The 19,358-nt window shown below is 43.4% G+C and overlaps 1 protein-coding gene across 4 annotated transcripts in view; it reads left to right on the top strand.

Moving 5' to 3' along the window:
- LOC142490183 (putative tRNA methyltransferase 9B) overlaps window positions 1–19,358 on the top strand; it is a 42,980-nt gene that overhangs the window by 558 nt on the left and 23,064 nt on the right. The window contains exon 2 of one of the 4 annotated variants that reach the window (XM_075592127.1): window positions 3,883–4,222. The exons of the other annotated variants lie outside the window; for them this stretch is intronic. The gene's annotated coding sequence lies outside the window, so the exon portion shown is untranslated. The remainder of the gene's footprint in view (window positions 1–3,882; window positions 4,223–19,358) is intronic. 4 annotated transcript variants of the gene reach the window in all.

Raw genomic sequence — 19,358 nt, forward strand, 5'->3', positions numbered from 1 at the left:
TATCTATCTATATTAATCTCAAATGAGAAGTGCACGCTTCATAGTGTACAAGTATAACACATTTAATTTACTATGCTGTGCATTTAGCAGCTATTAGTCATCCAATAGTTTTTTTTCTGTTATGTATACCTGTATTACATACTATGTATTCATCATATATATTATTTTAATTCGATTTCTTTTCATTTGTCATTTTTACATATATATTTTTTTATTTATTATATTTTCATTCTATATATACTTATATTTGTTTTATATTTTTCCATTATTTATTGTAGATGCATACATTTAATATGTTGCACATTACCTTGGGGTTGTTTAAATGAATTTAATCTTTATTACCTTGTTTACAGGTGGTTTCCTATTAGCCAATCCGTTTCTAGGGATTTGTTCTTGTACTGTATATTCATACATTGATCACTTCCCTGATTAAATCATTCATGTGGTGACAAACGCATAGGGCTTCTTACGTCATGTGGTTTTCAACCCTTTTCTCTCTGGGCACCCCTAACCAAGGTATTTAGTTGCTGAGGCACCCCTACAACAGGACAGGGTCACAAAACACAGGACAGAGAGACTGTCATCGGAGAAGGAGACAGTCAGTTGGGCACACGCACGCACGAAGGATGCTTAACTAATGCTGTCCAGCAAATTGAGGACAAGATGTGAAACACCTATATCTTCTGTAACTAAACACATACAGCAGTGCTCTTCATTCAACCAGTTCTTAAAAGGGGCCAGATCAGAAGACGAAAGAGTAAAAGGGCCACAGGTTTATTGTAATATAATTTTAGTTGCATTTAAAAAACATAAAGCATATTTCAATATTTTGCAAGCATGTATAACACCTATACCATATAAATTTATATTACCTTTACTTACAAGTGAGGTTTAGTGTGATAAATTACCCTTTGCTCCTGCTAATTTCATACTAGTTGCTTGGGCAGCTGAGAATCCGAGGGCTACATAAAGGCCCTTCACAGGCCGCATTTGGCTTGCAGGCCAAAAAGACCTGATACTGTATATAGCATACACTAACAAAAACAAATGACCCCATGGAGATCTGAAAGGCATTAGAGTAGAGGGGTTCCTCTTAAGTAGGATTTTTTTTTTTTTTTATCGAATGTCATTGATTGGCTAAAGGCAATGAGAGTTATAATAGCCCCTATATACTAGTTTATTTACTGATTACTTTTCCAAGCTAACTCCATCTTCTGCGCATAGCACGAGGCTGATCAAGAGCAAGATTTTGTATGTATATCTTTTATTTATATAGCGCCATTAATGTACATAGCGCTTCACAGCAGCAATACATGTGACAATCATAAAAATAACAAATACATACAACACAATGGGAAGAAGTGCTTCAGATATAAAAGTGATATTTAGGTAAAGGAGCTTCAGACCAGGACTGAAAGGGCCAAGACGCGGTTCGGAGGGATCCAGATCATGGGACTTTGGGGATCTTTTGATTTTGTCCCCTAAACTCGCCAATCTCTTATATATTTATTCAATGTTGTATATTTACAAACACTAAGAAATAAATGTTTAAATAGTTTATATTTATTTTGGAATTAATACTAAACCCGACTCCAGTAAGTCTGAAAAATAATTACATAACCATAGGCATTATATAGCTGCTAGCAACAAATGTCTTAGCTATATATCCTCTCATCTATTATTGTGAATCACAATACACCAAAATGTGTGACGGGAGGGGGTATCCAGGGTATGTATGTATGTGTGTATGTCTTTATTTATATAGCGCCATTAGTGTACATAGCATTTCACAGTAGTAATACACGTGACAATCATATAAATAACAAATAATACACATAACAGGTCATGGGAATAAGAGCTTCAGCCATAAAAGTTAAATTTCGGAAGAGGAGTCCCTGCTCCGAAGAGCTTACAATCTAACTGGTAGGTAGGAAGAACGTACAGAGACAGTAGGAGGGAATTCTGGTAAGTGCATCTGCAGTGGGCCAAGCTTTTATGTATCATGTCTAGTATTATCCACGGTGCTACTCATATGCTTCTTTAAGCAAGTGGGTCTTAAGGTGGGTCTTAAAGGTGGATAGAGAGGGTGCTAGTCAGTTACTGAGGGGAAGGGCATTCCAGAGGTGTGGGGCAGTCGGTGAAAAAGGTTTAAGGCGGGAGAGGGCTTTAGATACAATGGGGGTAGAGAGAAGCCATCCTTGAGCAGAACGCAAGAGTCGGGATGGAGCATAGCGAGAAATTAGGGCTGAGATGTAAGGAGGAGCAGAAGAGCGTAAAGCTTTAAAAGTTAAAAGGCTATCTAATAACGGTTAAGCCCTCTGGTTAACCCTGAACCCGTAGGGTCACTGGTACCTTCATAAGCCAGGGACCAGGGGTGATGCATGTTGGAAAAGAAAACGACCCCGTTTTTTCCTATTTCATGTTCCCTTTACCCCAGACTCATGAAACTTTCTGTGTGTGAGTTTTAGGTGGGATATTTGGGTAAGAATGCAATTCTTTTGTTTGCTGGAGCTCGGGAACCGGAGCTACCGGTAGTACCGGTACTTTAATTCTACACGACGTGCAGGCATGATTTGCGAGTAGAATTACACCGGGACTGCCCTGTGTCCCCCAGACTCATGCTTTTCGAGCCCCGATATCCTAGTCCTATATCCAGCACAGTCATGAGTCTCCCCAAGTTCCCCCATGTATTAAAATCTGTTTCAATGTTTATACATTTATTATAAGGCTCTATGGAGCTTGCCTGGGCGACCAGCTACGGCGCCAGCAAGTCTACATAGGGTCCGTAGTTGAAAGGGGTGAGGATGTCCAGAGGTGTGAAAGCACTTGGTGAGTGAGAAAAGGTGAATGGCCAGGCCCGGACTACAGTGCTTCTACTGTTAGTGCCAGACCTGGTGGTACCGGCCTGGCAAAAGGCAACGAGTTAGCCAGAGGATGCAGCCATATAGTCTGATCGTCTTGGCTAAAATCATATTTTCCGCTCACCTGGCTTTCGAGCTTCTGTGGCACGACTACTCCTTAGTCATCAGCCGAGGGTCGAGACCCACTTTCTATTGGCTGACATAGAGGGGTTCCCCTTCTGTGATTGGCTGCTCCTTCCCCCCTCCATTCTAGGGATAGCCTAGCGTAGTGTATGAAAGGTGCTGACCAGGAGAGAGTGTAGCTCAACCAATCGGGAGATGATGAAGCTACGGCGGGCTTTTCAAATTTGCTCTGTTCCAAATAACAGAGCGACCGGCTTTGTTTTAAAGCCTGAAAAGCATGCCTCGCAGAGACTAAGTCCCGTCTTTTGCGACCAAGTTATAACAATCAAACTCGCGGTCAGGATTTTCTGCCGGAATCGGTTCAACGGGATCCAGGACGTACGGAACAAGGTTCTTTTCGGGGTAAGCCCATGCAAGCGAGCACCCTACCCCTAGGAAAGGGTAGATCGTGTTCCCCATACCCCAGTAAGTGTGTGTATTTTGTATTTCTGAGGTCTCCAAATAAACCTCCATTTTATTTCACTGCCTTGTTTTGCCTATTGACTGATCCCTAAAATATAAATGGTGTTTAAGAGTCCTGGTCTACTGGTCTGTGTTCATTTTGTTCACTTTCTGAGAAGCAGCCACACCTGGAGAACAGTGTAGTCAGACAGTCCTCACCTAACTCTTTTCATATGAATGCAAGTTGCTGTTTTTTATAGAGAGCACAAAAAGCTTTTGTCTTGATCATTTGTGTAGAGTTTCATTAAGAGAATCAAGTGACCAGATTATTTTCAAGGTATTATTGCCCTCCTCAAAAGATAACAATAAGTGAGTATGTTTTTGATCGAGGTTTTTCTACTCTTTTCTCCGATAATGTATCCTTCTTTTTTTTTCTGGTGACACAATCCTTATAAAGAAGCTGTACCCAAGGAGTTCTTATCTTATTTTTTTGGGTGCATCATAAACGGGAATCCATCTGAGCTTCAATTCCACCCACAGCAAGAAAGGGAAGAGTGTGCCTTTTTAAGGTAGACACTGCATTTCCTCCTGAGCCTGAATGAAAACAAGGTATTACCTCAAACCACAACTCAAAGGACAAAGATGAAGTTTGTAGTGATCCAAACCACGAGCGTTCCAGGAGTTTGGATGTTTGCCCCCTAACTTGCTTATCTCTTCCACGTGTTCAATATTACAGCTGGAGAACTCTACAAGGTTCGGAAGCTAGTACACTAAACTATTTGTTGGTCCAATGAAAGGTATTATTCTATATTCTTAACACTTGCTTTGTTTTAGTAAAGATTGTTCTACCATAATCATTACAATGGTATTACACCAATTGCTCACAAAATATTTTAACTATTTGTAGGGGTTTTTTTTTTCATGTGAAAGTGAGGTATTGCAAGCAGAGTCTGCACTCAAAGTATGAATAAATAAAAATTAAAAAATATATAAAATAACATTAAAAAAGTGTGTTGTGAAAGGAAACTGGCGTTTAAAGATTATAGGTGTAAAGGCGCAGAGATTTTATTCCTGCAGGAGACACATTTTTCCAGGGATAGCTACCCAAAATTTTTTGATAAAAATTTTAGACTGAGCTTTCTTGCCTCAACAACGATCAAGATAAGGGGAGTGGCTATTCTAGTACACAACAAAATCCCACTAGTAACGGACGGGACGTTTAGAGACAAAGATGGGAGGTACATTATAGTGATGGGCGCCATTAGAGATCAGCCAATCACACTGGCAGCAATATATGCTCCATGTGAGCAAGCGGGGGGCTTCTTTAAAAGATTTTTTCATCACCTCAATAAAGTAGCGAAAGGCACCGTCATTGTAGCAGGTGACCTGAATAGGACATTGCATCCTGACCTGGACAGATGTACTAAATCTCACACAACTCAGACAGGACGTATTAATAATAAACCAGGGTATGAGAGACTGTCAACTCTTAGACATATGGAGAGAACAACATCCGGGGGTGAAAGAGTACACGTTTTTTTCACATCCACATAACAGATACTGTAGGATAGATTACTTCCTTGTGTCAAATAGAATGGTTCCAGGGGTCTCTCGCACGGAGATACATGATATTTCATGGTCTGACCATGCATCTATCGAGCTGCGTTGCACACTAATCCCGCTGGAAAGGCCTCGAGCGAACTGGAAACTAAATGAAATATTACTAAAAATCCCAGATATAGAAAGGGAGGTGGGAGATAAGATCGATGCATATTTCAAGGAGAATGAGGGGAGTGTGTCAGCACATTCCACACTGTGGGAGGCCCATAAGGCTGCCCTCAGAGGGATTTTAATGAATTTGGCAGCTAAACGTAAAAGAGAGAGAGAGATGCCAAAATTAGAGCTTTGGAAAAGAAGCTAGGAGATCTCTCGCAACTTCATAAAGCGACTAAACAAGACAATACCAGGAGGATTATAGATTTGATTGATCTGGCCAAACAAAAAAACATCCAGTCCATGGTATTAAGTCTCGACGCAGAAAAAGCGTTCGATAGGATAGACTGGCCCTATTTAAAAGAGACATTGAAGGCATTTGGTTTCGAGGGACGCCTGCTAAATGCCATACTAGCTTTGTATGAGGGCCCGACGGCACGGGTACGACACCAGGGCTTCCCTTCGGAACAATTTAGCATCCGTAGCGGAATGAGACAGGGTTGCCCTTTGTCCCCTTGCTGTTTGCCCTCTGCATTGAGCTTTTAGCAGCGCACATTAGACGAAGCCCTGATATAGGAGGAATCGCGGTTGGAGAGCAGACACATAAAGTGGCTCTGTACGCCGATGATGTGATTTTAACACTGTCCAGGCCCCTCACATCTCTTCCCAATGTTTTTGCGATCCTAGGAAAGTTCAACCAAGTCTCGGGTTTTAAAATTAATCAGACAAAATCGGAAGCTCTCAAAATAAACTTACCCAAAGAATTGGAAAAATTCATAGAAATAAACTTTAATTTCAAATGGCAAGCCTCCACTATCAAATATTCAGGGGTATACCTCACCAGGGAGTACAAAACATTGTACAAAGCAAATTACCCAAAATTAATTAAGACAATGGGGGAGGATCTCAGGACATGGATGAGGGGTGGCATATCATGGATTGGCAGGATGCATAGCGTGAAAATGAACCTCCTCCCAAAGATGTTACATCTTTTCCAAGAGCCTGCCAATACCTTTAGTGAAATCCGACATCCTCTCCCTACAGTCTAACATTATGAAATTCATTTGGAATAAAAAAAAGCCCACAAATTGCAAAAGGTATCTTAAAGAGGCCTACTTCCAAAGGGGGACTAGCGGTACCTTGCTTGTTAGCTTATTATAAAACGGCACAATTAAGCCAAATTATCCAGTGGCACGCAGATCCGAACAAGAGGCGGTGGGTGGCACTAGAGAAAAGCTGTGGTGCACCGGTTGAGCTGCATAATCTGATTTGGCTCCCTAGGGGAAGCTCCAACTAAATGGGGGTTCCGCTTCTGGCCATGGCCAATTCCTTGAAGGTCTGGGAGGCTACTAAAAACAGTTGTAACCTCACTTCCAAACACTCCCTAATGACTCCGATAATCGTCAACACAGACTTCGCTCCAGGATTGAATAGCGGTAATTTGTTAATTTGGACACAGGCAGGTATCACAAGATTTAAAGGATTTGGAGGGGAGGAAACATATAAAAACCTTTGAGCAAATTAAATCAACAAAGGATATCCCAAACAAGGAATTTTTTAGATGCCTCCAGATCCGAAATTTTTATAACAAATTCCCAATTAGACCAGCAAGAACAAATTTTGAGCAGCTGTGTTCTAGAGATACGGACACGCAGGGACTAACCTCTAGAATGCACAAGGAAGTGATCTGCCCTGAGACTCAGACGACTACAAGACTCGTGTAACATCAGACAGTGGGAGACAGATTTAGGGGAGACACTAGAGGACGAGGAATGGGACAGGATCCTGCAGGCAGCAGCAAAAAGTTCAATCTGCACCACATTAAAGGAGAACGCATATAAAGTCCTAATGCGTTGGTACTATACCCCAGTAAAATTATCTAAATTTGTCAAAGGATACTCCCTGCTCTGCCCAAAGCAGTGCGGAGATATCGCGGATCTACAACACATGCAGTGGTCTTGCACGAAGGTGGTCCCGATTTGGGAAAAAATTAGAGTGGATACAGAGGATACTCGGTTTGAAGATCCCCCTGGACCCGTGGCTGTTCCTATTGGGAAGGCGGATCCAGGGTCTGTCAAATGCGTCGCACAAATTAATCGCGCACTTTGCAACAGCTACCAGGTGTGAGATAGCAGCACTGTGGAAACAATCGGATTTACCAGTAATACCCAAAATCAGAAACAGAATTTGGCATGTCTGCCGGATGGAACAATTGACGAGTTTGGTCAATGACACCGGCCCAAATTTCCTCAAAGTCTGGACGCCTTGGCTGGTCCAGACAGACATCCCGGGAATAAGCATACCCGCAATCCTACATTGATAGATACAGGTGCGTTCTCCTTTGAACCCGCAGGATCCGCGACCACATAGAGACGGACAGTTAGATTAGAAGTCAGACAGGATCCAGATGAGTAGGGAAGAAGCCAAGAGTTCGAAACGGTGGACACAATGGCGGCGGCCCACTATTCTCCCCCCCCCCCCCACCTACACCTTCCTCCCTATCTGTCTATTGTCTTGTCTAGTCTGGTGAGTCGTTTTTGTGGATTGTATGTTACCCTCAGTTGGTGTCATATACATGTTAGGTGTTGTTAAAAGATACGGGTTTCAGATGTTTACTGAGATAATTGTTGGTGATACAATGTATGCATGAAAAACCCAATAAAAGTAAAGTTGGGGAAAAAAAAGTGCGTTGTGTAGGGCTTCTCAAGTGATCACCAAAAAAGCATACAGAAGATAAAATTGAGTGCAGCACACAGTGATGGGAGAAGATGCTATAGGGTATACAATGCATAACTCAAGTGTGTCTATGGCACCTCGAACAGTGAACAGTTAAGCATTAGACCAATTCACAGTATACTTGGAATTTGGATATTTATGAAGTCAAGTCAATGGGAACAATACATATTTAATGTGTGCTGCTCACAATTAAATGTAGGAAGCGGACATGTCACTGCAGTAATTATTAATGTGCTTAACTACACACTTCTTTTAAACCCATCTCCTGCATTCAGAGAGAGCATGTTATTCAGTGTTGTGGAATGACAAATATAACTGCCTGCATGCTGGAAAGCAAACATAGTGCACTACTCCAGCATACAGAAATAGTGAAATAGTCAATACAAGGAGCTTTCAAAAAAACTCTACAACCATCTAATACAAACAAGACAGGGTCATCCCTTGAGGTTGGAGGAAAGGATATTTCACCAGCAGCAAAGGAAAGGGTTCTTTACAGTAAGGGCAGTTAAAATGTGAAATTCATTACCCATGGAGACTGTGATGGCAAATACAATAGATATCTTAAAAAAAAAAAAAGACGGACATCTTTTTAGAAAGGAAATGTATACAGGGATGTACGAAATAAGTAAACGTAGGGAGGATGTTGATCCAGGGAGTAATCTGATTGTCATTACTGGAGTCAAGGGGGAAAATAAATTCCTTCTTATGAGACAAAATTGGATGATGTTTCACTGGGGGGTGGGGGGTGGTATTTGCCTGTAAGAGTGTTTTATGCTGTATTTTTCTCTATCCGCAGTTTTTATATATTTGTATCAATTGTGTATTAAATCATATATTAAAGGTAAATTGAGTGCCAGTCTGTTGTGAATCAATTCTCTTATTATTTTATTTTTTTTGTGTATTCTATTTCTGATTCCTTTGCTATGCACCACTCGGCATTAATTAATTGCTGAGTATTATCCCAGGGCATTGTGTGTATTTGACCAAGTTGTTGCAACCCTTTTTTGGGGTTTGGGTTTTTCTGTTTGCCTTCCTCTGGATCAATATACTGAAACTACAAATATAGGAAAAAAATATCTATTGTCTAAATTTAGCATAGGTAGAACTCGATGGACCTTTTTTTTCAACCTCATCTACTATACAACTATGTAACTATAACTATGTACCATCAGGTAGTGCTCTTTTGGCTTTATATTCATTTGTGAATGTTGCTTGTGCATGAATACAATTATGGCTGTTTATATATGAGCTAAAATAACATGTTGCATTGGAATAGTGAAAACAGAATATTGATACATGACACGGGTGTTGTGTGTGTGTGTGTTTTTTTTTTTTTTTTTTTTTTTAAAATAAACATCTTTGGTAGCTATCAAGAGGCGAGAAGCACTTTAAGAGGCTTATTCTGTAAGATGCGATAGTGCCAATCTGGCACTACCTCATTGAAGTTATTAATGCTTTCCGTGCAGTAGTATCGGATCAGCGCTTTTGCAGACTACAGAATAAAGGCCTTATTGGATACCCAAATTAAGTAGTTGTTTGGCTGTTTTTGTCCACAAATCGCCATTGACTTAAATGGGGATTTTTGGCCGACATGGTCTGGGCTACGGTGGAAGTAGAATTACCCTCTAAAATTCATATAATTAAATCTTAATTTGCCGTGTTTTTGCCTGTCTAATGAGTAGATTTCAGGAATAGAAAGTAATTTAATGGCTTAATTGACTGTAAAGATGTGTACTGCTTCAAGTAATGGCTTGTTGGTTTTCAATGTCCTAGAATAATTTCCATTTGATATACTTCAGACGTTAATTGGAAAATCTTTGAGCACCACCTGATTTTTGGCAATTTAGAAACTGAACGGCAGGATGTATTTTAATTGCCGCATACATCCTTTTAGCCATACGTGCACACTACAGGGAGGATTCACTAAAGATTGATCATTTAAAATAATGGTGTGATCTGTATTTAATGCCTATTTTATTTTCCAATTCACTAAAGCCACATCAGTAGTATTAATGCAGCCAGGAGGGGCTTTTCAGAGCTGCAATATGCAAATGAGGAATTACATGCTATTTTCCAAACTCCAAAAACTATTGCCAATTTTGATCACCTACCCCAAGCTGGTGTTAGGCTTATGTATATAATGGCCACTATATATCCCTACATAGGCAAGATAAGGCTAGCCAACCTTGAATAGAGAATTATCATTAATAATTATTAAAAAAAAAGATGGACTTCCATTCCAGATGTTAGGGTGTTGGTGAGGACCATGTGATTGATTGCTAAAGTACATATTACATGGCCCTGTAGTCAGAATTTCTAGCATTTTTAACAAAAATATACTGTGCCATCATATGTTCTATTCAATAGGTCTCTTAATAAAAAAAATCAAAGATCTACATTTCTAGATTGATAGAAAACGTTGCAGGGAATATGTTGAACAAGATTTTGATCAGGAAACGCGACACTCCACCTTAAAGCAACAAAACATGATCCTTTTTTTTTTTTATAATTCCGTTCTGTATTATAATAATAATAATAATAATAATAATAATAATAATAATAATTATTATTATATAATATATTTATATTTTAAATTCAGCTCAATGCCATTTTTTAATGCGTTTTTAAAGTACTGAGCATCCTTTGATTTCTATAGCAGCTTTTAGACACCTCCCCAGCAGTGCAAGATCTTTGTAACACTTTCCTGTTTGTGATAATTTGTTGCCAATGTTCCCAGCATCTTAAGCTGTAAATTATTACGAAGGTAACATTGACTATTGTTATATCAGGATACATTATAGCTGCTGTTACACTGACTGAAGGATTGATTGAAACTGAAAGGCAGCCATTTTTTTAGGCACACAATCGGATTTTTACAGTTTTATAATTGGAGCATCAAACGATTGCCAGTTTAGGTAAGAATGTAGAATTCTACATTGTCACATGATTTACAGATTTTAAAAATGTGGATATGTAGTATTACTGTTTTCAATCTTTGAAGTGTACCACACTGACAGTCATTTATTTATTTTTATGTATACATCTAAAAGGACCATAAGAAAACGATGTAATGCCGGTCTTCAACATGATCATTGCTGGTCTTGCAAAAAGGCACTTAACTCCATATGCTCTTCCAGTGTACGATGTTACTAAGTTCTGAAATCTAAATTGGTCTCTCCTTCAAGAATGTAACTGATAATTTTCTAGGTTCCGACATGATTACTTTTAGATCCGTAATATTAATGAATCAAACAGATTGTCATGAAAAAAGCATTTTACGTTCTTTTTATGCTACAAAAAATAAATGTAGAAAAAGGGATGTGTTACCACCCCCCTCCCTAGTTAGAAGCCCACTAATAGATGCACTCCAGGGCTATTAAAACATAACATTTATTATATCAATTAAAACAAATCTACACATATATAATCATGAATCGTGAAAAATAAATTGTGAAGTGAGTTAAAATGAGTAGGAGTACAGTAGGTCTGGTACTGGTGAGGCTGACTATCAGGTGTATAGCCATAGTGTCGAATATTATAATCTTAGACAACCACTAGAATATAATTGCCAATTAATCCACCTATAGAACCTAACTATATGTAGAGCAACTGATCCTAATTAGTGTGGCTACTTGGTATAGGCTACTTGGTATATGTTAATAGTAATGTGCTCATTGTGTGATGAGGTGTTAACACTAACACAGCATACCTAGTGACCAACCAAAGATTGCAAAATATAAAGCAAGCCGCAAGATTATGATAGCTAATGCTAACGTGGTAATCAGATGGTGGGGGCTAAGATAGATATAAACGCCATGCTAACCATGGCACAGCTCCAACCTCTGCATAATTTTACTCCTAGCAGCTAAATGATGATAGTTTACTGTGATGCGGGTCAGCACTGAGGAGGGTCTGGTAACTGTGTGTCGCTGGCAACTGTATCTTCCGTGCGGTGGCTACACTGTGATTGTGTTTGTATCGGTTCACTGAGGGATCTTTCCCCTTTCAGGCACCGCCGTGTGCATATATGAGATTTCAGTCTGCATTTGACCGCTGGGTCATACAACGTCATGTTTGCTGATAGAATGGGTTATATTCATGCAGGGGTGCTGGATACTATCTACACTATTATGTTTTAAGTTATTTACAACTTGTATATCCAGACACACAATATGCCTTAGGACAGCGGTGCGCAAACTGTGGGGCGCGACCCCCAGGGGGGGCGCGACACTGCCGACGGGGGGCGCGGGGTTTACAGAGGCCCCGCGCGCTTCCCGAAGGCACTTGAATTAAGTGCCGGGGGAGCTGCAGGGCCTCTGTAAACCTAACTTACCGTGGCTCCGGCGGCTTCCTCCGTGTCGCCATGGCAACGCGGCGTCAAAATGACGCTGCGAGGTCATGTGACGTCACGTTGCTATGGCAACATGACGTCATTACGCCGGAGCGCGGGTAAGTTGGGGTTGGGAGGGGGGCGCGGGAGTGAGGGGACAGCCGGCAGAGGGGCGCAGGGAAAAAAGTTTGCGCCCCCCTGCCTTAGGACATACTTGTCTATTATCCGTGCAAATAACCTAGTACATAGCTGTGCACAATTCATTTGTTGTGACCACAGTAGTAGCATACTTTTCCTTGCTACATTAGCAATTTATGACAGCTTGTGTGTACTCTCATCTCTGGTATGTATACAATTAATGCATCTCAGAGAAGAGGTGACTGCCAATAAGTCTATGTTCTTTGCTGATAAGGCACTGTTATTGGTTTCAAATTTCATCTTGTATATTATGTGCATTATATTTATTATTCTGCCATTCCTATACCACTGGTTTTGGTGTGCTGATGTTGCCCTACACAGGTTCAATCCACATACAACCAATGATTGTGCTAAGCTGACCCGCATCACTGTAAACTATCATCATTTAGCTGCTAGGAGTAAAATTATGCAGTGAGGTTGGAGCTGTGCCATGGTTAGCATGGAGTTTATATCTATCTTAGCCCCCACCATCTGATTACCACGTTAGCATTAGCTATCATAATCTTGCGGCTTGCTTTATATTTTGCAATCTTTGGTTGGTCACTAGGTATGCTGTGTTAGTGTTAACACCTCATCACACAATGAGCACATTACTATTAACATATACCAAGTAGCCACACTAATTAGTATCAGTTGCTCTACATATAGTTAGATTCTATAGGTGGATTAATTTTCAATTATATTCTAGTGGTTGTCTAAGATTATAATATTCGACACTATGGCTATACACCTGATAGTCAGCCTCACCAGTACCAGACCTACTGTACTCCTACTCATTTTAACTCACTTCACAATTTATTTTTCACGATTCATGATCATTATATATGTGTAGATTTTTTTAAATTGATATAATAAATGTTATGTTTTAATAGCCCTGGAGTGCATCTATTAGTGGGCTTCTAACTAGGGAAAAATCCCTTTTTCTAATTTTGGTAATAGAGTTACAATTAGCCCATCTGATGCACCCAATGCCAATCTAGGCATTTTTAGGGCGAAAATCATATTTTCAAATTACATTATTTTCACTTAGTGAGCAGTATATACCTTCTGTGTTTTAAAAAAAAAATGTATACTTGTTCACTTAGATAATATGAATCTTTATTGTTATTCATTATGCTATCAAACACAATGTTTAAGAGAATTGCAGCCACATGAATACATTTTTTTTTCTCCCCTGTACGTTTTGATAAATATGGTCACCAGGATTACAAACATGGCCGCAGGGACACTTATGAAAAAGGTGCATCTTTTCATTGTCTGCCACTGCAAGTACGGACCCCAGAGCCATCTTGTGTGTGGCAGGCAGATATTCTGCCCAGTGCCAGAGCTGCGGGAACTGGGGGGAGCAGCTCTGCGGGACGCTATGGTTCTGGTTAGGGAAAAAAATGGCAAGCAATGTTGATTTCTGCTTTAACTTTTTACCTTTTCTGTATTTGTTTTCTTGCAGTCCTATCTTTTTGTTATTGGTGTTTATTTGTAAAAAGCCCAACATATTCTGCAATGTGGTACAATGGTGGTACAGAGATTTGATAATTACATAAACAATACAAATAAGGACAAACATGCACAAACAGAAAGATGTAATGACGGCCCTGCTCCCGAGAGCTTCCAATCTAAAGGGAATTTGTCAAAATGTATACGTAAAAATATTACAGTTCCAGAAAACAATAGATGACACAATTTGCCTTCCGTTTATACACCTGCATGAATAATTGATCTAGATTTGTGGATAGAGCTGTGTAACAGTCACCATAAAAGAAGTGTTATCTATTCATTTGTTACTTTTTATTTAGTGGTTGGTTTCTTGCCATTAGGTGGTATGAGAGATCTTTAATTACTGAAATGACATTATTCCATCCTAAATGCTGATATTGCGCCTAGGCATTTATCTCTCTGTACGTTCAGGTGGTGTTGCTGATTTAAAAACATATGTATGTACTTTTCATAACTGAAATGTGTTCAGCAAAGAATTTGCTTTCTGCACCATTTTTAGCTAAATGTAATTTCAGTTTTCATAAACTAGCAGAGTAGAATTTACCCACCTGATAATAATTTCTTTTTTTATAATCCGTTTCATTTTGCAAACAAAAACAAACCAAACAGCTTTTTGGGTGTGGCTGATACTGTATTTACTATAGGATAACATGACATATAGTAGAAATAACATGAGTACAGTACTGTATATACTGTAGTAATAGGTGTCTGATCAGCACTTTGTTAAAATATTTATCTTTTAGAAATGTTAATGAAACAAAATGTTATGACCTATTTTATACAAGTGGGTAGACTAAAATATAAACACTGTGGGAGGAAACCTCCTGTGGCGCTAAGGTATGAATGGAAGTAAGATCTTGTACAAGAGTTCTTGTCTTGAACTGCAAGCCTCACAGAAGGGAGACAAAAATGCAACAAACACTACAATAGTGTCCCTGGGTAATGCACTATTGTAGTGTTTGTTGCATTTTTAGCGCCACAGGAGGTTTCCTCCCACAGACTTCGTATCTGGTTGGAAGATACCAGAATCACCTCATTGGGCAGCTCAAGGACTACCTTCATTGAACTTTGTGTAACGGGTATTCCACCCCACCCAATCGCATATATAGTGTGGGTGCGTAGAACATACGGTGTTACCCGGTGTGGTGCATATACCTGCAGGCTCACAGGAGGTCTGAGCCTCCGCTAGTGAGAGCCTGGGGTGAATCCTCTGGAACGTATCTTCTTTCAGCGCCTCCACCTATGTAGGATTCTATGGAAGTGTAGAATGACCCTACATAGGAACCCACTCAGAAACCACACACACAGAGATTATATAACTAATGACTTTACTAACATATAATAATAACCTGTGTCCCTCTCACGAGGAGACACTGACAATGACGTCTCGCAGGACGATTCCCCAACACTAGGTGATCCCACCCAGTGTCCCAAGAACCCCACCCAATGTCCCGTACTCCTACCGAGATAGTCAATGGGTGACTGCGCAGTCACTAAGAACCTCTAGGCCTGTTGGTGCACATGTGTTGGTATAATACCTGCCGAGCACTCCGGTGCTCGGGTCAGCAACAAGCTTCTCAAAGGATCAGTCGGGCGATGCCTCTTTCTGATCCTCCACTGCACTCCTTGTACGTGGACCGCTAGAGCGGTCCCACTCCGGAACAGTCTCTGTGGACCCCAACGTGGGTCCAACCGCCTCACGGGAACAGCGATACTTCTCTGTGTCCCTACCTACATAAGGGGCACGTGCTGCACTATAGGCCGTCCCTATAATACAGCAACCTATGGTGGCTTGGGATACTCCTATGGGCCTAAAGGGTCAGGACCTGTCCCACTCCCCTAACTACCCACATCCCTAAGCCTCACTAACTCTAACAGCCAACGTGCTGCTATACAAGGTGCCTGCCTGTCAGACCTCACAGCAATGCCCGCTGTGACTCTGACAAGGCAGCACTCCAAACTAGGGGCCGCGTCCCTCTCTAGGACCTCCCTAAGCAATTACCCACTCAACTAGTGGGGAGTTGGGGCCTACCTGGGGTGTAGGTACCTATATGGGGCAGAAGCTGCACTCACTCCCCGCACCCTCTCTTCCCTACAGCTCCCTGACTCCAACTCTCTGTCACCTTCCTTTCCCAGCTCCCACTAATGTAAGTGGCAGGGTCCCTAACCTGAGGGCTGCCCCTGGCAACACTCACCTTACTGGGGAGCTGAGCTATCTTGGACCAAGGGGGTGCTGACCTAATACAGGGGAGTCCCTCTCTCCTGCACCCTACCTCCTTCCCTTGTCTGTTCCTTCCTCTGACCATGCTCTAACTGACTAAGCAGCTCTCTGCCCGCGAAAAGTATCCAATTCCTCTCAGACTCTTGGCCCTCATTGGCCACACTGTACCACCTGGTGTGCCTGGCCCTAAGCCTCATGGGAATTGTAGTCCCGAGGCCCTTACAATAACATTGGGGCCGCGTGCGCTCCTCCTCTCTGCCTACACTAACTCCTAATGGCCGCCGCAACCCTTCCTGCGCTATCCCTACTCTCGCGCGACTCTCCTGCGCTTTCCCTGCCCTCACGCAACTGTTCCCTGGCTCTAGGGTTCTCCCTGCGCATGCGCGAGCTATCTGGGCCGCCGGGGACCTACTGCGCATGCGCGACCCTGCACAACATGGCGGCGCCCTATCCGCCCGGCTCCGGGAGCGCCGGGAGCCCTGAGATGCGCGTGCGGCCTTGGCAACCGGCCGCACGCGTCCCCGGCAACCCCCGAGCCGGGACCTGACCGCCCTCTCCCCTGCCATCGCCGAACGGAGCCGCCATTGGACGCGGCGGCCCCCGCGATCGGCAGTTAGGTGAGGGGGGTGCGGGCGTGCCGGGGAGACCTGGCTACACTCTCCCCCTGGTGGAAAATCCAACGTCCTCGCTTGGAGAACGCCTTACCCTGACATAAGGTTACACAATAAAAAATTGCATGTCATAATTGGTACACTTATCAGGTCGAATTTACACATCAGGTTACATGATACATCACCCTCAATAATACCCGAGACTGGCTGAGACCATGTGTGGGGTGCCCCGAACTGAACATGTGGGGGTACCTCACTTTTGCGTCCGTGAGCCTCCCCCAGAAAAATTTCTTGGAGAGCACACTCTGGGGAAACAGTCACCGGTTCTGTACTACTTCCTCCCCCTGGTGGGAAGAGTAGCACAATGTCTCTGAAGCAGGCCTTTACCCGGTCATCCGCGGCATGGATGCGGTAGACCAGGAGGCCGGGACCTTTCCCGCGGTACACTACCTGGGGAATGGGGCGCTCCTTTTTGAGCTTAAAGGAGGCAGCTTTCCCTGAATCTCTCTCCACACAGTCTTTGTCCCCATATTTTTGTGAGGCTTCCACTGAGAAGCGAGCACTGGACAATGTCTCGGTTTCACCTGGCAGGGGGGAAAGAGTAGACACCTTACCCCTGCAGTGCTTCACGGTGGCCAACAGGTCCTCTGGGACGCTGTCAGTTCCCACCTTGGTGGTATCGGGACCTGTCCCCAACTCTTCTGGAACAGTCCACTCACGCGCTGGAAACTCGGGAGCGTTGGATCCCAGTCCTGGGACCACTGGTGTCGGAGCGCACGGGCTCACACTCCGCTCAGGAACCGTAGCTTTGGGCTTCTTCACGGCCACCTCCATCGGAGTCTGTGGGGAACAAGGGGGTTCCTTACCACTCGGCTGGCTGACGATGGGCTTCCCTTCTTCCGGAAGGATCGGCTGTAGACAATGGTCCACTCTCTTCTCTGGACAGCTACCTTCTAATGAGGACACCTCCACCAGGACGCGATGCAGAGGGGAGCCCTTCGCCCGGGCGACCAGACTTAAGGAGCCATCATGCTCCGCGGTCACCTGGAGGCTCACCCCCGACACCCCTGGGGCAGTCGACTCACCCTTGTCGTCTGTAGGTACTGGTCCCCATTCTAGGACCGATGGTACCATCGTAGTAGACCGGACGGGTCGTTGTAGGGCACACGGGCCCACAGCAGGGTCCGCAACATCTGGATACACCTCCTCTAGGGCCCACGGGCCCACAGCAGGCTCTGTATCCGCCGAAATAGTTGATTCGATGATTTCACTAAAGGAAGACGGGGGTATAGACACCTTACCCTGTGATTCCTCTGTCTCCTCTGTATCACCGCTGGGGTGGTTCGCCGGTAGGCGCATCGCCACCGATGGGACTTCAACCTCTTCCCCGGAGGATATCACGACAGGATCCTCCGCAAGGGAGTCACCAGATTCTTCTGTAATACAGCCAGTGGGTGTTGGTACGAAGCTGGCGTGCTCCGGTACCTCCACTGCGGTCGCACTCTTCTCCGCCAAGGGTTCACTTGGCTCCTTAGCTGGCTCTGTAGGCTGTGGTACAATAGGCATCAAAAAAATTGCACCGCAGCAATCACATTTAGGTTCCCACGCCAGTGCACCTCTAGAGCAGTCACAGGTGGGACTAAAGCACTGTACACCCGGTTCTCCGCCTACCTCAGTCATCTTGAAGTTTAGCGGTAACTGGGACATGTCGGCTCCGTCGACATAGGCTTCTTGCAAACAGGGGCACATTAGCATAAGGAGTTCTATTCCTGGCGCTCGCCAGGGCACATACACATTAGGGTGTATCCCCTGACAGTCTATCTCATCCTCATCCTCAGAGATCAAAGAGTCTATCACAGCTTCATCCTCAGAGAGCAAAGAATCTATTACGGCGTCAATGTATGGTTGAAGATAACCGGGCTTGCTCCCCCTGGTGGAATCTGAAGGAAGGGCACTTTCTACAAGAGAGTGGTTTTGGCTCTGCACTGAGTCACTCACATCACAGGGGAGGGGCTCCGAGTTTCGCGCCAAACCCGGACAGATTGTTGCAACATCTTGCTGTGCAGGTTGGCAGTCAGCAGCACGTGCGCTCTCCTGATTTGGCGGTAGACGCCATCCTGCTTGGTCTGCGTAGACTAGGGGGTACCCTTCTGAGGGGCCCCCGGGCATGAACAGTGCGGACGGTGCCTCTGCCAGGCATATATTCTCAGTGTGGGTTACTACAAAAAGAATGGTTTTCCATGTATGTGGACGTGGGATCTTGCTCCTCATCTAAGACACATGTCCACGGCCACTCAGGAATTTTACACATATACTCCCGGACCTTCATTTTGGGTATAGTTACGGGAATGCCTCCTACCGCCACTACCTGTCCAGGGTCTAGATATTGCCTCAAAGCCCAGGCAAGTACCTCGTGTCCGGACTTTACAAACATGGTGACAAAAATAGGGACGGGACAATTTGGAAAAAATTGGAACAGGGCACCCCAGGTGGTATCTCAGCAGCGCCTCCAAATGTAACGGGTATTCCACCCCACCCAATCGCATATATAGTGTGGGTGCGTAGAACATACGGTGTTACCCGGTGTGGTGCATATACCTGCAGGCTCACAGGAGGTCTGAGCCTCCGCT

The sequence above is a fragment of the Ascaphus truei genome, chromosome 3, assembly GCF_040206685.1.
Source record: "Ascaphus truei isolate aAscTru1 chromosome 3, aAscTru1.hap1, whole genome shotgun sequence".
In the NCBI taxonomy this organism is placed as follows: domain Eukaryota; kingdom Metazoa; phylum Chordata; class Amphibia; order Anura; family Ascaphidae; genus Ascaphus; species Ascaphus truei.